We start from the raw sequence: 19116 nt of genomic DNA on the forward strand, positions 1-19116 counted from the left end.
CTGGCAAGTGACATGCCTTTCCATACACAAGCTGGTACGGAGAGGTCCCTATAGGGGTCTTGAATGCTGTTCTGTATGCCCACAGAGCATCATCCAAGCTTCTTGCCCAATCCTTTCTACGGTTAATTACAGTCTGTTCCAGGATTCTTTTGAGTTCTCTATTTGAGACTTCAGCTTGCCCATTAGTCTGTGGGTGATATGGAGTAGCTACCCTGTGGCTAACTCCATAACGAACCAAAGCAGAGTGAAGCTGTTTATTGCAGAAATGAGTGCCCCCATCACTGATTAATACTCTAGGGGTACCAAATCTACTGAAGATGTGTTTCTGGAGGAATTTTAACACTGTTTTAGTGTCATTAGTGGGTGTTGCAATAGCCTCTACCCATTTGGATACATAATCCACTGCCACCAGGATGTAAGTGCTTGAGTATGATGGTGGGAAAGGTCCCATGAAGTCAATACCCCATATATCAAACAACTCAATCTCCAAGATCCCTTGTTGAGGCATGGCATAACTGTGAGGCAGATTGCCAGATCTTTGGCAACTATCACAATTAAGTACAAACACTCGGGAATCTTTATAGAGAGTAGGCCAGTAGAAGCCACATTGGAGGACTCTTGTGGCTGTTCGCTCACTTCCAAAGTGTCCTCCATACTGTGATCCATGGCAGTGCCATAGGATCTTCTGCGCTTCTTCTTTAGGCACACATCTATGGATTACTCCGTCTGCACATCTCTTGAAGAGATATGGTTCATCCCAAAGATAGTACTTTGCATCCATGATCAATTTCTTTGATTGCTGCCTACTGTACTCTTTGGGTATAATCTCACTGCCTTGTAGTTTGCAATGTCTACAAACCATGGCACTTCCTGAATGGCAAAGAGTTGCTCATCCGGAAAGGTTTTAGAGATCTTAGTGAGAGGGAAGGACACCCCTTCTACTGGTTCTATTCGGGACAGGTGATCTGCTACTTGATTCTCTGTTCCTTTTCTGTCTCTTATTTCTATATCAAACTCTTGCAGAAGCAACACCCATCTGATGAGTCTGGGTTTTGAATCCTGCTTTGTGAGTAGATATTTAAGAGCAGCATGATCAGTGTACACAATCACTTTTGATCCTACCAAATATGATCTGAACTTGTCAATGGCGTAAACCACTGCAAGCAGCTCTTTTTCTGTGGTTGTGTAATTTTTCTGTGCGTCATTTAAAACACGACTGGCATAGTAAATAACATGCAGAAGCTTGTCATGCCTCTGTCCCAATACTGCACCAATGGCATGGTCACTGGCATTACACATCAATTCAAATGGTAATGTCCAGTCTGGTGCAAAGATGATTGGTGCTGTGACCAATTTAGCTTTCAGAGTCTCAAATGCCTACAGACACTCTTTATCAAAGATAAATAGCGTGTCAGTAGCTAGCAGGTTGCTCAGAGGTTTGGCAATTTTTGAAAAATCCTTTATAAACCTCCTATAGAATCCTGCATGCCCCAGAAAGCTTCTGATTGCCTTAACATTGGCAGGTGGTGGTAATTTTTCAATTACCTCTACCTTAGCTTGATCCACCTCTATTCCCTTGTTCGAGATTTTGTGCCCAAGGACAATTCCTTCAGTTACCATAAAGTGACATTTTTCCCAGTTTAAAACTAGGTTAGTCTCTTGGCATCTCTTTAGAACAAGTGCTAGATGGTCAAGACAGGAGCTGAATGAGTCTCCAAATACTGAAAAGTCATCCATGAAGACTTCTAGAAATTTTTCCACCATATCAGAGAAAATTGAGAGCATGCACCTCTGAAAGGTTGCAGGTGCATTGCACAGGCCAAATGGCATCCTTCTGTATGCAAATACTCCAGATGGACATGTGAATGCCGTTTTCTCTTGATCTTTTGGATCTACTGCAATTTGATTATAACCTGAATATCCATCCAGGAAGCAGTAGTATTCATGACCTGCCAGTCGTTCTAGCATCTGGTCTATGAATGGTAAAGGAAAATAATCCTTTCTGGTAGCTGTATTGAGCCTTCTATAATCAATACACATACGCCACCCAGTAACTGTTCTTGTAGGAACCAGTTCATTTTTTTCATTATGAACCACTGTCATGCCACCTTTCTTAGGGACGACTTGGACAGGGCTCACCCAGGGGCTGTCAGAAATAGGATAAATAATCCCAGCCTCTAGTAATTTAGTGACCTCCTTCTGCATCACTTCCTTCATGGCTGGATTCAGCCGACTTTGTGGTTGAACCACTGGCTTGGCGTCACCCTCCAATAGGATCTTGTGCATGCATCTGGCTGGGCTAATGCCCTTAAGATCACTGATGGACGACCCAAGAGTTGTCTTGTGTGTCCTTAGGACTTGAATTAGTGCTTCCTCTTCCTGTGTCTCTAAGGTAGAGCTTATGATTACAGAAAAGGTCTCACCTTCTCCCAGGAATGCATATTTTAGGGATGGTGGTAATGGTTTGAGCTCGGGTTTAGGAGGTTTCTCCTCTTCTTAAGGGATTTTCAGAGGTTCTACTATTCTCTCTGATTCCTCCAGATCAGGCTGAACATCTTTAAAGATGTCCTCTAGCTCTGATTCGAGACTCTCAGCCATATTGACCTCTCTTACCAGAGAGTCAATAATATCAACACTCATGCAGTCATTTGGGGTGTCTGGATGTTGCATGGCTTTGACAACATTCAACTTGAACTCCTCCTCATTGACTCTCAAGGTTACTTTCCCTTTTTGGACGTCAATGAGGGTTCGGCCAGTTGCTAGGAAAGGTCTTCCTAGAATGAGAGTTGCACTCTTGTGCTCCTCCATTTCTAGCACCACAAAGTCAGTAGGAAAGGCAAATGCCCCAACCTTGACAATCATGTCTTCAATCACGCCTAATGGGTATTTAATGGAGCCATCAGCAAGTTGAAGACATATCCTGGTTGGTTTGATTTCTTCAGTCAAACCAAGCTTTCTGATAGTAGATGCAGGTATTAGGTTGATACTTGCCCCAAGATCACATAAAGCTTGCTTGGTACAAGTACCCTCTAATGTGCATGGTATCATAAAGCACCCGGGATCTTTAAGCTTCTCAGGTAAGCTTTTCAGAATGACTGCACTGCATTCTTCAGTGAGGTAAACTTTTTCAGTCTCCCTCCAATCCTTCTTATGACTTAAGATCTCTTTCATGAACTTAGCATAAGAGGGTATTTGCTCAAGTGCTTCTGCAAACGGAATCTTTATTTCAAGAGTCCTGAGATAGTCTGCAAAGCGGGCAAATTGCTTATCCTGTTCCGCTTGGCGGAGTTTTTGAGGATAAGACATTTTGGCTTTGTATTCCTCAACCTTAGTTGCTGCAGGTTTATTACCTGTAGAAGTGGGTTGGGAAGCACTTTTAGAAGGGTTGTTATCAGCACTTGTATGTGACTGATCTCCCACTGGCGTTTGAATGCCAGGGGTGGAAGCTGGAGTGGCGTTAGACGCCAACTCCTTATCTGTTACTGGCGTCTGAACGCCAGAACTATGCTTCCCTTGGGCGTTCAACGCCGGATTCATGCTTGTTTCTGGCGTTGAACGCCAGAAATGAGCATGGTATGGGCGTTCAGCGCCAGCCTTATTCCTCTCTGGGCTCTGATTGTCCTCAGAGGGATTTTGGGTAGCCATTTGTTCATTTCTTGGCTTCCTGCTGCTTTGAAGTGAGGTATTTAATGTTTTCCCACTTCTTAATTGAACTGCTTGGCATTCTTCTGCTATTTGTTTTGACAGTTGCCTTTCTGTTTGCTTTAACTGTACTTCCATATTCCTGTTAGCCATTCTTGTTTCCTGTAGTATTTCCTTGAATTCGGCTAGCTGCTGGGTTAGAAAGTCTAATTGCTGATTGAATTCATTAGCCTGATCCACAGGACTGAGTTCAGCAGTTACTGTTTTAGCTTCTTCTTTCATGGAGGATTCACTGCTTAGGTACATATGCTGATTTCTGGCAACTGTATCAATAAGCTCTTGAGCTTCTTCAATTGTTTTTCTCATATGTATAGATCCACCGGCTGAGTGATCTAGAGAAATCTGAGCTTTTTCTATAAGCCCATAGTAGAAGATGTCTAATTGCACCCACTCTGAAAACATCTCAGAGGGGCATTTTCTTAGCATCTCTCTGTATCTCTCCCAGGCATCATAAAGGGATTCATTATCTCCTTGTTTGAAGCCTTGGATGCTTAGCCTTAGCTGTGTCATCCGTTTTGGAGGGAAATAGTGATTCAGGAATTTTTCTGACAGCTGTTTCCATGTTTTTATGCTGTTCTTAGGCTGGTTATTTAACCACCTCTTAGCTTGATCTTTTACAGCAAATGGAAACAGTAATAATCTGTAGACATCCTGATCTACTTCCTTATCATGCACTGTGTCAGCAATTTGTAAAAATTGTGCCAGAAACTCTATAGAGGTTCTTCATGTGGAAGACCAGAATACTTGCAGTTTTGCTGCACCATGGTAATGAGCTGAGGATTCAACTCAAAGCTACTAACTCCAATGGAGGGTATACAGATACTACTCACATATGAAGCAGTAGTGGGGTTAGCATATGACCCCAGAGTCCTCCTGGACTATTCATTCCCACTTAGTTCCATGATGGAATAAAGGAGATGATATGTATGTTGATATTATTTATTTTATAAAAATTTATTTTATAAAATAAAATAAAAATGAAATAAATAAAAAAAATTGAAAATATTTTGAAATTGAAATCTGAATTTTTATATAAAATTTTCAAAAATGTAGTTCAAAATTAGTTAGAAAAGATATTTTTTTTTGAATTTTGAATTTTATGATGAAAGAGGAAAACACACAAAAGACACAAGACTTAAAATTTTTAGATCCAATGCTCCTTATTTTCGAAAATTTTGGAGGAAAAACACCAAGGAACACCAAACTTAAAAATTTTAAGATCAAAACACAGGAAAGACTCAAGAACACCTTGAAGATTCACAAGAATACCAAGAACAAAAGAAAGAACACCAAACTTAAAATTTTTAGAAAACCAAGACAAATTTTCGAAAATTAAAGAAAAATTAACAAGGAAACACCAAACTTAGAGTTTGGCACAAGATTCAATCAAAGAAAAATTATTTTTGAAAAAGATTCCAAAGAAGATACCCAATTATCAAGAACAACTACTAATGCTCCAGCCAATTGGGCAGTAACTTCAGTGTTGATTTTAAAGATGTATTATATTTATGGATAAAAGTATAAATTTTTGAAAGTTAATGTTTTGAAAAAGCACAAGAAAAACAAGAAAGACACAAAACAAGAAAAACTCAAGATCAAACAAGAAAAATTAACAAGAACAACTTGAAGATCAATGAAGAACAAAGAACACAATTTCGAAAATTTAAAGAAAAATATAAAATATGCAATTAACACCAAACTTTGAACAGGACACTAAACTCACGAAAAAAAATTAAAAATTGATAAAGAAAAATAATATTTTTGAAAAAATTTTTAAAAAGGGATAATAAAAGATGCAATTCTAGTAAAAAAAAGAGGATAAATTCTTCCTAATCTAAGCAACAAAATAAACCTTTAGTTGTTCAAACTCGAACAATTCCCCGGCAACGGCTCCAAAAACTTGGTGCACGAAATTGCAATAACACTTTTTGCAATCCGCACAACTAACCAGCAAGTGCACTGGGTCGTCCAAGTAATACCTTACGTGAGTAAGGGTCGATCCCACGGAGATTATTGGTTTGAAGCAGACTATGTTTATTTTATTAATCTTAGTCAAGATGTCAATAAGATTAATTGGATTTAATTATAAGAAGTCAAAGTATTTGGAATAAGAAATTGTTACTTTGTTAATGGAGAATCTGTTGGAGTTTTGGAGATGCTTTGTCCTCTGAATTCCTGCAATATAGTATTCAACTCAATTGTTTGTAAAGTTCCATCCATGGCAAGCTGTATGTAGGGTGTCACCATTGTCAGTGGCTACTTCCCATCCTCTTAGTGAAAACGGTCCAGATGCTCTGTCACAGCACGGCTAATCAGCTGTGGGTTCTCGATCATGTTGGAATAGGATCCATTGATCCTTTTGCGTTTGTCATCACGCCCAGCAATCGCGAGTTTGAAGCTCGTCACAGCCATTCAATCCTTGAATCCTACTCGGAATACCACAGACAAGGTTTAGACTTTCCGGATCCTCAAGAATGGCCGCCATCAGTTCTAGCTTATACCACGAAGATTCTGATTAAGGAAGCTAAGAGATGCTCATCCAATCTGATGTAGAACGGAGGTGTTTGTCAGGCACACGTTCATGGATTGAGGAAGGTCATGAGTGTCACGGATCATCACCTCCTTCATAATTAAGCGCGAATGAACATCTTAGATAGGAACACACACACGTTTGAATGAAATAGAAACAATTGCATTAATTCATTGAGACGCTGCAGAGCTCCTCACACCCAACAATGGAGTTTAGAGACTCATGCTACCAAGAGGTACAATTTTCAGATCTAAAAATGTCATGAGGTACAAGATAAGTCTCTAAAAGTTGTTTAAATAGTAAACTAGTAACCTAGGTTTACAGAATATGAGTAAACTAAGATGATTGGTGCATAAATCCACTTCTGGGGCACACATGGTGTGTGTTGGGGCTGAGAATAAAGCTATCCACGAGCTGAGGCTTTTCTTGGAGTTGAACTCCAAGTTATAACGTGTTTTGGGCTTTCAACTCCGGATCATGACGTGTTTCTGGCGTTTAACTCCAGACAGCAGCATGTACTTGGCGTTCAATGCCAAGTTACGTCATCTATCTTTGTGCAAAGTATGGACTATTATATATTTCTGGAAAGCCCGGGATGTCTACTTTCCAACGCCGTTGAGAGTGCGCCAATTGGACTCCTGTAGCTCCAAAAAATCCATTCTGAGTGCAGGGAGGTCAGGATCCAACAGCATCAACAGTCCTTTTTCAGCCTAACTCAGATTTTTGCTCAGCTCCCTCAATTTCAGCTAGAAATTACCTGAAATCACAGAAAAACACACAAACTTAAGTAAAGTCCAGAAATATGATTTTTGCCTAAAAACTAATAATATTCTACTAAAAACTAATTAAAACATACTAAAATCCACATGAAATTACCCTCAAAAAGCGTATAAAATATCCGCTCATCATTCAAACACTATGATTTTGAAAATACATATGAAAAACAACATAAAACACAAAAACAGAAATATCATGAGATTGAACAAAGAAATTGTGAAGAACAACTTGAAGATCACAGAAGAACACAATGCATATTTTTTTTGGTTTTTTAAATTTTTTTTTTATCTGTCGAGAATAAAAATAAAAAGCTTAAACATAAAATAAAATTACCCAATCTAAGCAACAAGATGAACTGTTAGTTGTCCAAACTCGAGCAATCCCTAGCAACAGTGCCAAAAACTTGGTGCACGAAATTGTGATCACACTTTTCAAAACTCCGCACAACTAACTAGCAAGTGCATTGGGTCGTCCAAATAATACCTTACGTGAGTAAGGGTCGATCCCGCGGAGATTGACGGCTTGAAGCAAGCTATGGCCATCTTGTAAATCTCAATTAGGCGGATTCAAATGGTTATGAGGATTTGATAATTAAAAGATAAATAAAAAGGAAAATAACATAAAGATACTTATGTAATTCATTGGTGGGAATTTCAGATAAGCGTTTGGAGATGCTTTGTTGCTTCTGAACCTCTGCTTTCCTATTGTCTTCATCCAATCATGCGTCCTCCCTTCCATGGCAAGCTGTATGATCCTCTCAGTGAAAATGGTCCGGCTACGATTTCTGTACGGCTAATCAATTGTCAGATTTCTCGTCTCGGATGAAAAATACCAGGCACAGCTACCGCAGGGCTAATCATCTGTCGGTTCTCACTTGTGTCGGAATAGGATCCCTTAATCCTTTTGCACACTATCACTGCGCCCAACAGTCGCGAGTTTGAAGCTCGTCACAGTCATCCCTTCCCAGATCCTACTCGAAATACCACAGACAAGGTTTAAACTTTCCGGATCTCAGGAATGCTGTCTATTAGTTCTAGCGTATACCACGAAGGTTTTAATCACAAATTTGGATGCTTTGTTGTCAGGAGAGGCAATGCGAATCCATGGATCAGAGACCCAAGAGAATATACGCCAGCTGTCGTCCAATGACTACGTTGAATATCATGTAGACCGCTTGTGGTTGTCAAGCACGCGGATCTTGGCTAAGCGAGTAACGAAGATAGTGGGTGATTGTCACGGGTCACCCCCTTCATTCTGAATTAACTGAATTAAGTACGAGAGTATATCTTGGAGAAGAAGTAGGCGTGGATTGAAAGAAAAACAATAGTACTTGCATTAATTCATGAAGAACAGTAGAGCTCCTCACCTTAATCTATAAGGTGTAAAAACTCCACCGTTGGAAAATACATAAGAGAAGAAGGTCTAGGCATGGCCGAATGGCCAGCCTTCCAAATATGATCAAAAGATCAAAAGATGTTCCAAAGATGTTCCAAAAGAAAATAGACCACCGATATAATAGTCAAAAGTGCTATTTATACTAGACTAGTAACCTAGGTTTACAGAAAATGAGTAGATAGTGCAGAAATCTACTTCCGAGGCCCACTTGGTGTGTGTTTGGGCTGAGCTTTGAAGCTTTCACATGCATAGGCCATCCTTGGAGTTAAACGCCAGCTTGGATGCCAGTTCGGGCGTTTAACTCCAGTTCTGGTGCCAATTCCGGCATTTAATGCAAGAAAAAGGTCTCTGATGGGCGTTTGGACGCCAGTTTAGCCATCAAATATCGGGCAAAGTATAAACTATTACACATTGATGGAAAGCCCAAGTTGTCTACTTTCCAACGAAATTGAGAGTACACCAATTGGGTTTCTGTAGCTCCAGAAAATCCACTTCAAGTGCAGGAGGGTCAAAATCCACCAACATCTGCAGTCCTTTCTCAGCCTCTGAATCAGATTTTTGCTCAGGTCCCTCAACTTCATCTAGAAAATACCTGAAATCACAGATAAACACACAAACTCATAGTAAAGTCCAGAAATGTGATTTTTGCATAAAAACTAATAAAAATATACTAAAAAGTAACTAAAACATACTAAAAATACCTAAAAATAATGCCAAAAAGCGTATAAATTATCCGCTCATCACTAGTATATATTAATGACTTGGTTTTAACTGGGAATAACATTGGAAAAACCAATTCCATCAAACAAATTTTGGATGACAAATTCAAAATAAAGGATCTTGGTGATCTCAAGTACTTCTTGAAAATGGAAGTAGCATGCTCTAACTCTGGAATTCACATTTATCAACGGAAGTATGCCATGGACCTTCTCAAGGATTTTGGTTATCTAGATTGCAAGCCTCTCTCCATTCTTTTTGAGTATTGTCATAAACTCTCGAAGGAATCCGGTACCATTTTAATAGACAATACTACTTACAGATAGCTCATCGGACGACTCCTTTACCTCACTAACACTAGACTCAATATCCCTTATGCTGTGGGACTTTTGAGCCAATTTTTGGGCTCTGCAACCACTTTTCATTTACAGGCTTCTTTTCGTGTACTCCAATATTTAAATGGCAGACCTGCAACTGGTCTATTCTTCTCCTCTACTTCTAATCTGTATCTCACTGGATTTGTCGACACTGACTGGACTACCTGTGCCGATACTCATCGTTCTGTTTTCAGTTATTACTTCATGCTTGGGAACTCTCTCGATAGCTGGAAGAGTAAGATGCAAACTGATGAGCGGATATTTTATACACTTTTTAGCACTATTTTCTTATTGTTTTTGGTTATGTTTTGTTAAGTTTTATCTAGTTTTAGTAGGTTTTAGTGTAAAAATCACTTTTTGGATGCTACTTTGAGTTTTTGTGGTTTTTCTATGTTTTTAGGTGATTTTTGGGTGATTCTGGCAAGTTTTGGAAAAGTCTGATTCAGAGGTTGAGAAAGGACTGCAGATGCTGTCAGATTCTGAACTCCATGTATTCAAATGAGTATTTCTGGAGCTATAGAGGTCTAAATGGCGCGCTCTCAACGGCATTGAAAAGCTAACATTCAGGGGTTTCCAGAAATATATAATAGTTCCTACTTGTTTTTGGAAATGAGGGCCCAAAACGGGCATTGAACGCTCAACTATCACCCCCTTTTTGGCGATCAACGCCCAAAAGGGAGTAGCTTGGTGTTTGGACGCCCATAAAGGATCAAGGCTGGTGTTCAATGCCCCAAGGGGAGTCCCAGCTCCTGATTACACCCCAAACTCAGCCCAAACACTCACCAAGTGAGCCCAAGAAGTGGATTTTAGCACTAAGAGTCCAGTCTATCTTAATTTTGTAATTCCAAATTATTAGTTTAGTATTTAAAGGAGAAGATCACCCTTGTTTAGGATCTTCTTCCCCTACTTTTACTTTCATACATTATTGTACAGTATGAGTCACTAACCTCCTAGGTTAAGGTTAGGAGCTCTGCTGATTCTTATGGATTAATAATATCATTGTTCTATTTCAATCTATGCTTGATTCCATTCTAAGATGTATCTTCGTTCTTCATCCTAGTGAATTGGGAGTGTAACTTGACCGTCATCCCTATTCTACATGGGTTCTTGTGAGTTCTTGACGGGATAGTACTGAACCACAAGCTTAATTATACATCTCTTAGATGATTAATCCATGACTTCGTTGGGGACTTGGAGACATCAGTTCAGTCGAGGTACGGGTCGATTAGGGCCTTTGTGGTATTGGCCGGAATCGTGAACTAAAATTCTCTGATCTGGAAGATCCGACCTTGTCTGTGGAGTTTTGAGTAGGATCACCAAGGGAATGGATTGCTAGAGCTTCACCCCTATTCAGATTGGATGACCACTAACATGGCGTTTGATCTGAAGTAGAGGAGATTAATGACCACTGAATTGGCGTTAGTCACTTACAACCTGCCATGGAATGAATCATTAGAAGTTGAAGTAGAGAGTGAGAAAAGTTGATCTAGAAGGAGGAAGCATCTCGGAAGCCTCAATCGTTCTCTTATCAATTGATTTCACATCTATCTAGTAATACTTTATTTATTCTGTTTTTATGCGTTTTTCCACAATAACTATATTTTCTATCCGCCTGAGTAAGATCTACAAGATAGCCATTGCTTGTTCAAACAAACCATCTCCGTGAGATCGACCCTCACTCACCTGATGTATTACTTGGAGGACCTGGTGCCCTTGCCGGTCTATCTGTGCAAATATTGTGGAGTCAATTTCGTGCACCACAAACCAGTTGCCAAGTCATTTGTAGAAACTGAATATAGGTCTCTTGCTATTGTGACTTGTAAAGCCAGTTGGTTATCTTTCTTTATGAATTTCATTGATTCGCCGCTTCAAAAGTTTATCACTCTATTCTGTGACAAGCCATTCACATTGCCAATAATCCCATCTTTCATGAAAGAACTAAACACATTGAAGTGAACTGCCACATTGTTCGTGAAAAATATTTGTCTGGTCTCATTCACAATTCGTTCCAAAGACCAAATTGCTCATTTTCTTACCAAAACTCTGTGGTCCTTTTTTTTTTACTAATTTTTTTAAGCTAGGATTGTTAGATTTATACGATTCTAACTTGTGGGAGGGTGTGATAAACCACTATTTTATAGTTTATATTGTATTTAATGGAGTGGTTTTATCAAGCTTTTCACCCACTTATTCATATGATTTGCATGATTTTACAATTCCGTCCTAGTTTAGTTTTATGATTGAAAACATGCTTCTTTGGTCTTAATTTAGCTAATTTTAATCCTCTCTTATTACCATTCGATGCCTTGATATGTGTGTTAGGTGTTTCAGGCTTCATAAGGGTAGGAAAGGCTTAGAGAATGAAGAGGAAGCATGCAAAAATGGAAGGAACACAAGGAATTGAGGAGATGACCAGCGAGAAGTCATGCGGTCGCATGGCTCACGCGACCGCGCGAAATGGAAGAAATCAGAGTGACGCGTTCGCGTGCCTGACGCAACCGCGCAGACTGGAAGCTGCACGAATGACGCGAATGCATGGACGACGCACACGCGTGGTACAAAAAATGCTGAGTGACGCGATCGCGTGGTCGACGCGGCCGCGTGACGTGCGCATTCTGCAGAATTACAAAAGTTGCTGGCAGAGATTCTGTGCCGCATTTCAACCCAGTTTTTGGCCCAGAAACACAGATTAAAGTCAGGGAACATGCAGAGACTCAAGGAGGGAATTCATATCAGATCATAATTCAATTTTAGGTTTTAGATGTAATTTTTAGAGAGAGAGGTTCTCTCCTTTCTCTTAAGATTTAGGATTAGGATTTCTATTAGGATCAGGATTGTTTCTTCATACCAGGTTCAATAATTTATGTTTCTCTTCTATTTTTGTTTACTCTGAAGCTTTTATTTGTGTTTGATTTATGTTGCCCAATTGGCTTATGAATATTGTCCATGTTAGAATTGACATCTTCATTCAATATAATTTGAGGTATTTCGGATATTTATGATTTCAATTTAGCTTTTTATATTCTTGGCTCTAATTGATTAATTGGTAACTCTTGAGTTGTCAAACTCATTGTCAACTGAAAACTGGAATTCTTCAATAATTAACTCGAGTTCCACTAACTCTAGCCTTTTCCAAGGAAAGACTAGGACCTGAGGAACCAAACTTATTCCATCCACTTGACTTACCTTCATAGTTAGAGGTTAACTTAGTGGGAGAAAAATCCAATTCTCATCACAATTGATAAGGATAACTGGGATAGGACTTCCAATTTTCATACCTTGCCAAGAGTTTTATTAGTTATTAATTTATTAATTCTTGCAATCTATTTCTCTTGCTTAAAACCTTTTTCAAACCCAAACACTATTTTTCCATAACCAATAATAAATCATACTTCCCTGCAATTCCTTGAGAAGACGACCCGAGGTTTGAATGCTTCGGTTTATAAATTTATTGGGTTTAGTTACTTGTGACAACCAAAACATTTGTACGAAGGGATTTTCTGTTGGTTTATAATCTATACTCACAACGCGACTATATTTTTATAAAATTCTTTACTAGAAAAAAATCCTAACGTCAAAATGGCGCCGTTTCTGGGGAATTGCAGACGTGTGCCTTATTATTGGTTATTGTAAATAATTTTTTTCTTTTACTTGTCTCATTGTTTCTTCTCTTCCCTTCTTATTTCTGATAACTACTATGAATTCTCACCCCTCTCGCTTTGAGTTTGGTTCTACTTTTGTTGCAAGGAATGAAAGCTATAACAGGACTATGCATCAAGGTCTAAGCAATCAAAGATGGATGGAGCCAAGAGGATTTAATCACCCCTTTAGGCAACAACACCCTCCTAGATACCATGGACGGAGACCATTCTACAATGCATACCCAACTGATAGATTTGGTGGACCCCTTTGTAGCTATCAACAAACCCCACCCTATATATGCTCAGAGACCATCCTTTCAACACAACCTCAACCCACCAAACTCACAAGCTTCTTTTCGCCATTCGCCACCATATGATCCTTATCCGCCCCAATGCCAATCCAATTACTCCCAAGAACCACCACTCCCCTATGCACCATGTCTATATCCATCAAGCCAAGAATCATAGGTTCGCTTCGAAGAATCAGTAGACCAATTTAATGCAACCCTTCATCAACTGGAGCAAGCAATAAATCAATTATCTTCCAGATGTTCGGACACTCAAGGAACTCCTATGGCTTCATGGGGAGAATCTAATGAAGAACGTAGTGTGAAGAAGACACAAGAAGCTCCAGTGGACAGCATAGAGTATAACTTCATACTGGAACAAGTAGAGGACACTATCATTGTAGAAGAAGAAGAGTTGGTTGAAGATTTAGGAGATGCTGAACCTCCGCTCAAAGAAATTATAGCTGATGCTAAGGAGGATAGTGCACAACCCCCGAAGCAGATATCTTATGAAGAACTGGATGGAATAACTCAAGACGCATGCTTTCTTGATGATGATCACAAGTCAAGTTCTCTTAGTATTGAACTTGCATCCGCAAGTGAATTCCTTGAGACAAAAGAATCTTCCCCAAGTGAATACGAATATGATACAGAGGTTGACTTTTCTCAACCTCCCTCAGTGACTTTGATTAAGGCATGGTTGGAATGGAAAAAGTTTTCAAAGAAGTGGAAGAATTCACAGAAGACCACAAGGGAGTAGAGCTTGCAGAACCACTGAAAACACCTATCCCAAGGCCATTACCGCCCAACACAAACTTCAAGTGGGTAAAATCCTTGACCTCTATCTTCAATTTTCCACCTGAATATGGTTTGCTTGAGACAGATGGCCAGCTTAGAGCTCTCTGGGGCTTTAAGAGAAAAAGGAAAATGACTCGCACTCAGCGCTGGTATGCAAGATTCAATGAGGTTTCGCACTTCAATTTAAGGTGCAAGAATTGGTGTCAAGCTCAATTGGAAGGATCTCGGAAGCTGTTTGGTTACTGCAGTGAGAATTCAGATTACTTATCATCCGGCTGGAAAAATGCAGATCAATACAAAGACGGGTGTACAAGTAGAGTTTGGGATCCTGGAATCTATTCTACCATTCAACACTCCGGGAGCCTGCAAGCCTGTTTGAACTCACCTAAGGGCTTTACGTACCTTGTTTGGGACCCCGGAGGATGTTGGCATTCCAAACACTGGTGAAAATTTCTGGACGAATTCAAGCACAAGCCACCATAGCAGAAAGCTCGTCAAATGTCCAACTTAAGGACTTTAACTAAAAGTGCTGGGTGGGAGACAACCCACCATGGTATGATCGTTCCTTTTTCAATTCAGTTTTGTTTGTTTTTGAGTTTTATTTTCTCTTATTGAACCTGGAATTGTTCATAACATTTGCATCTGCATCTGCATACTACATTTTGCATCTTGCATATTAAAAAAAACGCACGCGACGCGTAAGCGTTGCCGACGCGTCCGCGTCATAGGTGCGTTGGGAATAAAAGAAAAGTGAACAGAGAGTCACGCGAAAGCGTGGCTGGAGGCGAGCCTTTGGCACAAATTGGTCCACGCGACCGCATCGCTGACGCGTCCGCGTCATGTGAAAAAAATGCCTCCCACGTGTCCGTGTCACCCACGCGAACGCGTGCCTCAAAATCGACGTAAAAAGGGTGTATGGCCGAAAGTTGAGCTGGAATTGGGCTGGACTCGTACTAGAAGCACAAGCCCTACCATGCGAACGCGTGCCCCACGCGTTCGCGCCGTCTTCATAATTTGGTCATCCACGCGATCGCGTCAACCACGCGAACGCGTCACCCTGAAAAGTGGCAATATGATTTTTGAACAGGGAGTCGTGCGAGCGCATGTTACGCATCCGCGTGGCCGACGCTTCCGCGTCACCTCACTTACGTGCTACCCGCGCGAACACGTGCCCCACGCGTCTGCGTCCCCTGCGCCGCACAGCCTTTCCATCCCAGTGCCAACTGTCTTATCTTTTCTTAATCTTTTTCTTTCCCCTTTCTTAATTCTTTCTTCTTCCTTCTTTACTTTCTTCTATTATCTCTATTCTTCATCTTATTCATTCTTTTTCTTCTTCTCTCTTTACTCTCTTCTTTCTCTTTTTCTCCCTTTCTTTTCTATATTTGTTGTTTTACATTGGTGTTACAATCTTTTTACTCATCTGTTGCATATCTTCTGCACTGTTTTAGGTGCTTCTTAACTTGTTTGCTATTTAGTTGACATGCCATGTGCTTCTATTGTTTTCTCACTTGCATGTTGTAGCTACCATATAATTGAGACCCTCATTATTTGGCATTAACCCACCCAGACTTTATTTATATTCTGATTTTTATTTCTGGGTCACTTTTTCTTCTTTTTCCTCTTCTTTCAGGATGGCCACCGAGGAAGGGAAAGGAAAAGCTTCTAACTGGAGAGACAGGCAAGTCAATCTGCACAATCTATAGAGAAAGACATCAGTTGGAGCAGCCCGTCCACTTGTACATCTTAGCATGCACCGAGGACGGTGCAATCTTTAAGTGTGGGGAGATCGATACCGATCTCCATGGGTTAGCTATTTCTATCTCAACACCAATGTTTAATTTTCTTTGTTTGTTCATTGTTGCATTTGCATATTTGATTGCATGTTTGTTTGATTTTATGCATTTAGTCACTACTTGGTTGAAGTAATATTTTCTTTTTCAAGGAATTTTTATAGTATTTCACTAATTTAAATTATAAAAAAATTAAAAATTAAAATTTTCTATGTGTTAAAATTGTTTGAAGATTGTAAATTAGAACATGGTTTTTGAGCTAAAGAACACACACCCTGTGAGAATTTGAACTTATTTACATGGTTACATTATTTAACCATAAATATTTTATTCTTGTGTGTTTTCTTCTCTATGATTGTAATCTTTATTTTGTTCCAATCTATATGTCCAATATTTAGTGTATTTACATGCTTGCATATGATTGAGGCCATTACTTGTTTTAGCTCACTTATCCCAAAAAGCCAACCCTTTTATGTCACCCTTGTTAGCCACTTTGAGCTTTTTAATCCCCTTCTGTTCTATAACCACATCACTAGCCTTAAGCAGAAAAACAAATTAAATATCCCAATTGAATCTTTCGTTAACTTAAGATAGAGGTTGTGCACCAACTAAGTGTGGAAAAACTGTGGGAACATGGGTTAATAAGGGAACGTATCAAGTTTCTACTTCTGAATATTGGAAAATTTGGGTATCTACTCATGTAAAATAAAAAATAAAAAATTTCATATGCATTGATATGTTATTTTAGTTTTTATGTTTCTATAAAAAAAAGAAAAAAAAGAAAAAAATATAATATAAATAAATAAATAAGGGAACAAAATTATCCCAATGTTAAGCTAATAAAAGATCAATGCATATGTGACACAAATCAAAAGAAAAGTTGACACATGACTATGTGATATAAAAGTGGGAATTATGGGTAGCTAGGCATGACTTTAGAAATTATATAGAATATATGTATGTTAGGTGATAGCTCATGTTACTCAAAGATTCAATTTATAGCTCACTTAGCCATACATATATCTTTACCCTTGCCTTGGACCCCATTACAACCTTGAAAAGACCTCATGATATGTGCATGGGTATACTAAATATTTGTTGATGGGTTAGATGAAGAACGAAGTTTAGAAAGCATGATTAGAGAAGAATAGAGTGATTGACCCTAGACACTTGAGAGATTAGAGTGATATACACTACCAGTGAGGGTTCAATGCTTGATTATATGTTTCCTGCTTTCATGAGCTATCTTCTTCTTGAAAGTTATTTATATTGTATTTTGTGATTTGAATTAGTGAAATCCAGTTCATATTTATTCTTGAAGGATTTATTTACTTTCTCACCAAGTAGATAGAATCATTTTAGCATGTAGTTGTGTTCACATTCATAGGTTGCATTGCATGAGTCCTGCTTTTCCTTACTCATTTATTTTGTCTCCTTGAGCTTAGCATGAGGACATGCTAATGATTAAGTGTGGGGAGGTTGATAAACCACTATTTTATGGTTTATATTGTATTTAATTGAGTGGTTTTATCAAGCTTTTCACCCACTTATTCATATGATTTGCATGATTTTACAATTCCGTCCTAGTTTAGTTCTATGATTGAAAACATGCTTCCTTGGTCTTAATTTAGCTAATCTTAATCCTCTCTTATTACCATTCGATGCCTTGATCTCTGTGTTAAGTGTTTCAGACTTCATAAGGGTAGGAATGGCTTAGATAATGAAGAGGAAGCGTGCGAAAATGGAAGGAACACAAGGAATTGAGGAGATGACCAGCAAGAAGTCACGCGGTCGCATGGCTCACGTGACCGCGCAAAATGGAAGAAATCAGAGTGACGCGTTTGTGTGCCTGACGCGACTGCGCGGACTGGAAGCTGCACGAATGATGCGAATGCGTGGACGACGCACACGCGTGGTACGAAAAACGCTGAGTGACGCGATTGCGTGGTCGACGCAGCCGCGTGACGTGCGCGTTCTGCAGAATTACAAAAGTCGCTAGCAGAGATTCTAGGCCGCATTTCAACCCAGTTTTTGGCCTAGAAACACAAATTAAAGTCAGGAAACATACAGAGACTCAAGGAGGGAATTTATATCAGATCATAATTCAATTTTAGGTTTTAGATGTAGTTTTTAGAGAGAGAAGTTCTCTCCTCTCTCTTAAGATTTAGGATTAGGATTTCTATTAGGATCAGGATTGTTTCTTTATACCAGGTTCAATAGTTTATGTTTCTCTTCTGTTTTTGTTTACTCTGAAGCTTTTATTTGTGTTTGATTTATGTTGCCCAATTGGCTTATGAATATTATCCATGTTAGAATTGACATCTTCATTCAATATAATTTGAGATATTCCGGATATTTATGATTTGAATTTATCTTTTTATATTCTTGGCTCTAATTGATTAATTGGTAACTCTTGAGTTGTCAAACTCATTGTCAACTGAAAATTGAAATTCTTCAAGAATTAACTCGAGTTCCACTAACTCTAGCCTTTTTCAAGGAAAGACTAGGACCTGAAGAACCAAACTTATTCCATCCACTTGACTTACTTTCATAGTTAGAGGTTAACTTAGTGGGAGAAAAATCCAATTCTCATCACAATTGAAAAGGATAACTGGGATAAGACTTCTAATTTTCATACCTTGCCAAGAGTTTTATTAGTTATTAATTTATTAATTCTTGCAATCTATTTCTCTTGCTTAAAACCTTTTTCAAACCCAAACAATGTTTTTTCCATAACCAATAATAAATCATACTTCCCTGCAATTCCTTGAGAAGACAACCTGAGGTTTGAATACTTCGGTTTATAAATTTATTGGGTTTTGTTACTTGTGACAACCAAAACGTTTGTACGAAGGGATTTTCTGTTGGTTTAGAATCTATACTCACAACGCGACTATATTTTTACAAAATTCTTTACTAGCAAAAATCCTAATGTCAGGGTGTTACCTAGATTAATTTTTTTTATCAATAACATATGTAGGCTTGTTTGTTGTAACTTTTTTTAGTGGGAGTATATAACGAGTATATAGTATATAAAGTGTAATAACTCAATAGATATTTTTTAAGAGATTTTTCATTTTTTGAACTTATTTTTCTCCATCT

This window comes from Arachis hypogaea, chromosome 9 (assembly GCF_003086295.3).
Source record: "Arachis hypogaea cultivar Tifrunner chromosome 9, arahy.Tifrunner.gnm2.J5K5, whole genome shotgun sequence".
Taxonomy (NCBI): domain Eukaryota; kingdom Viridiplantae; phylum Streptophyta; class Magnoliopsida; order Fabales; family Fabaceae; genus Arachis; species Arachis hypogaea.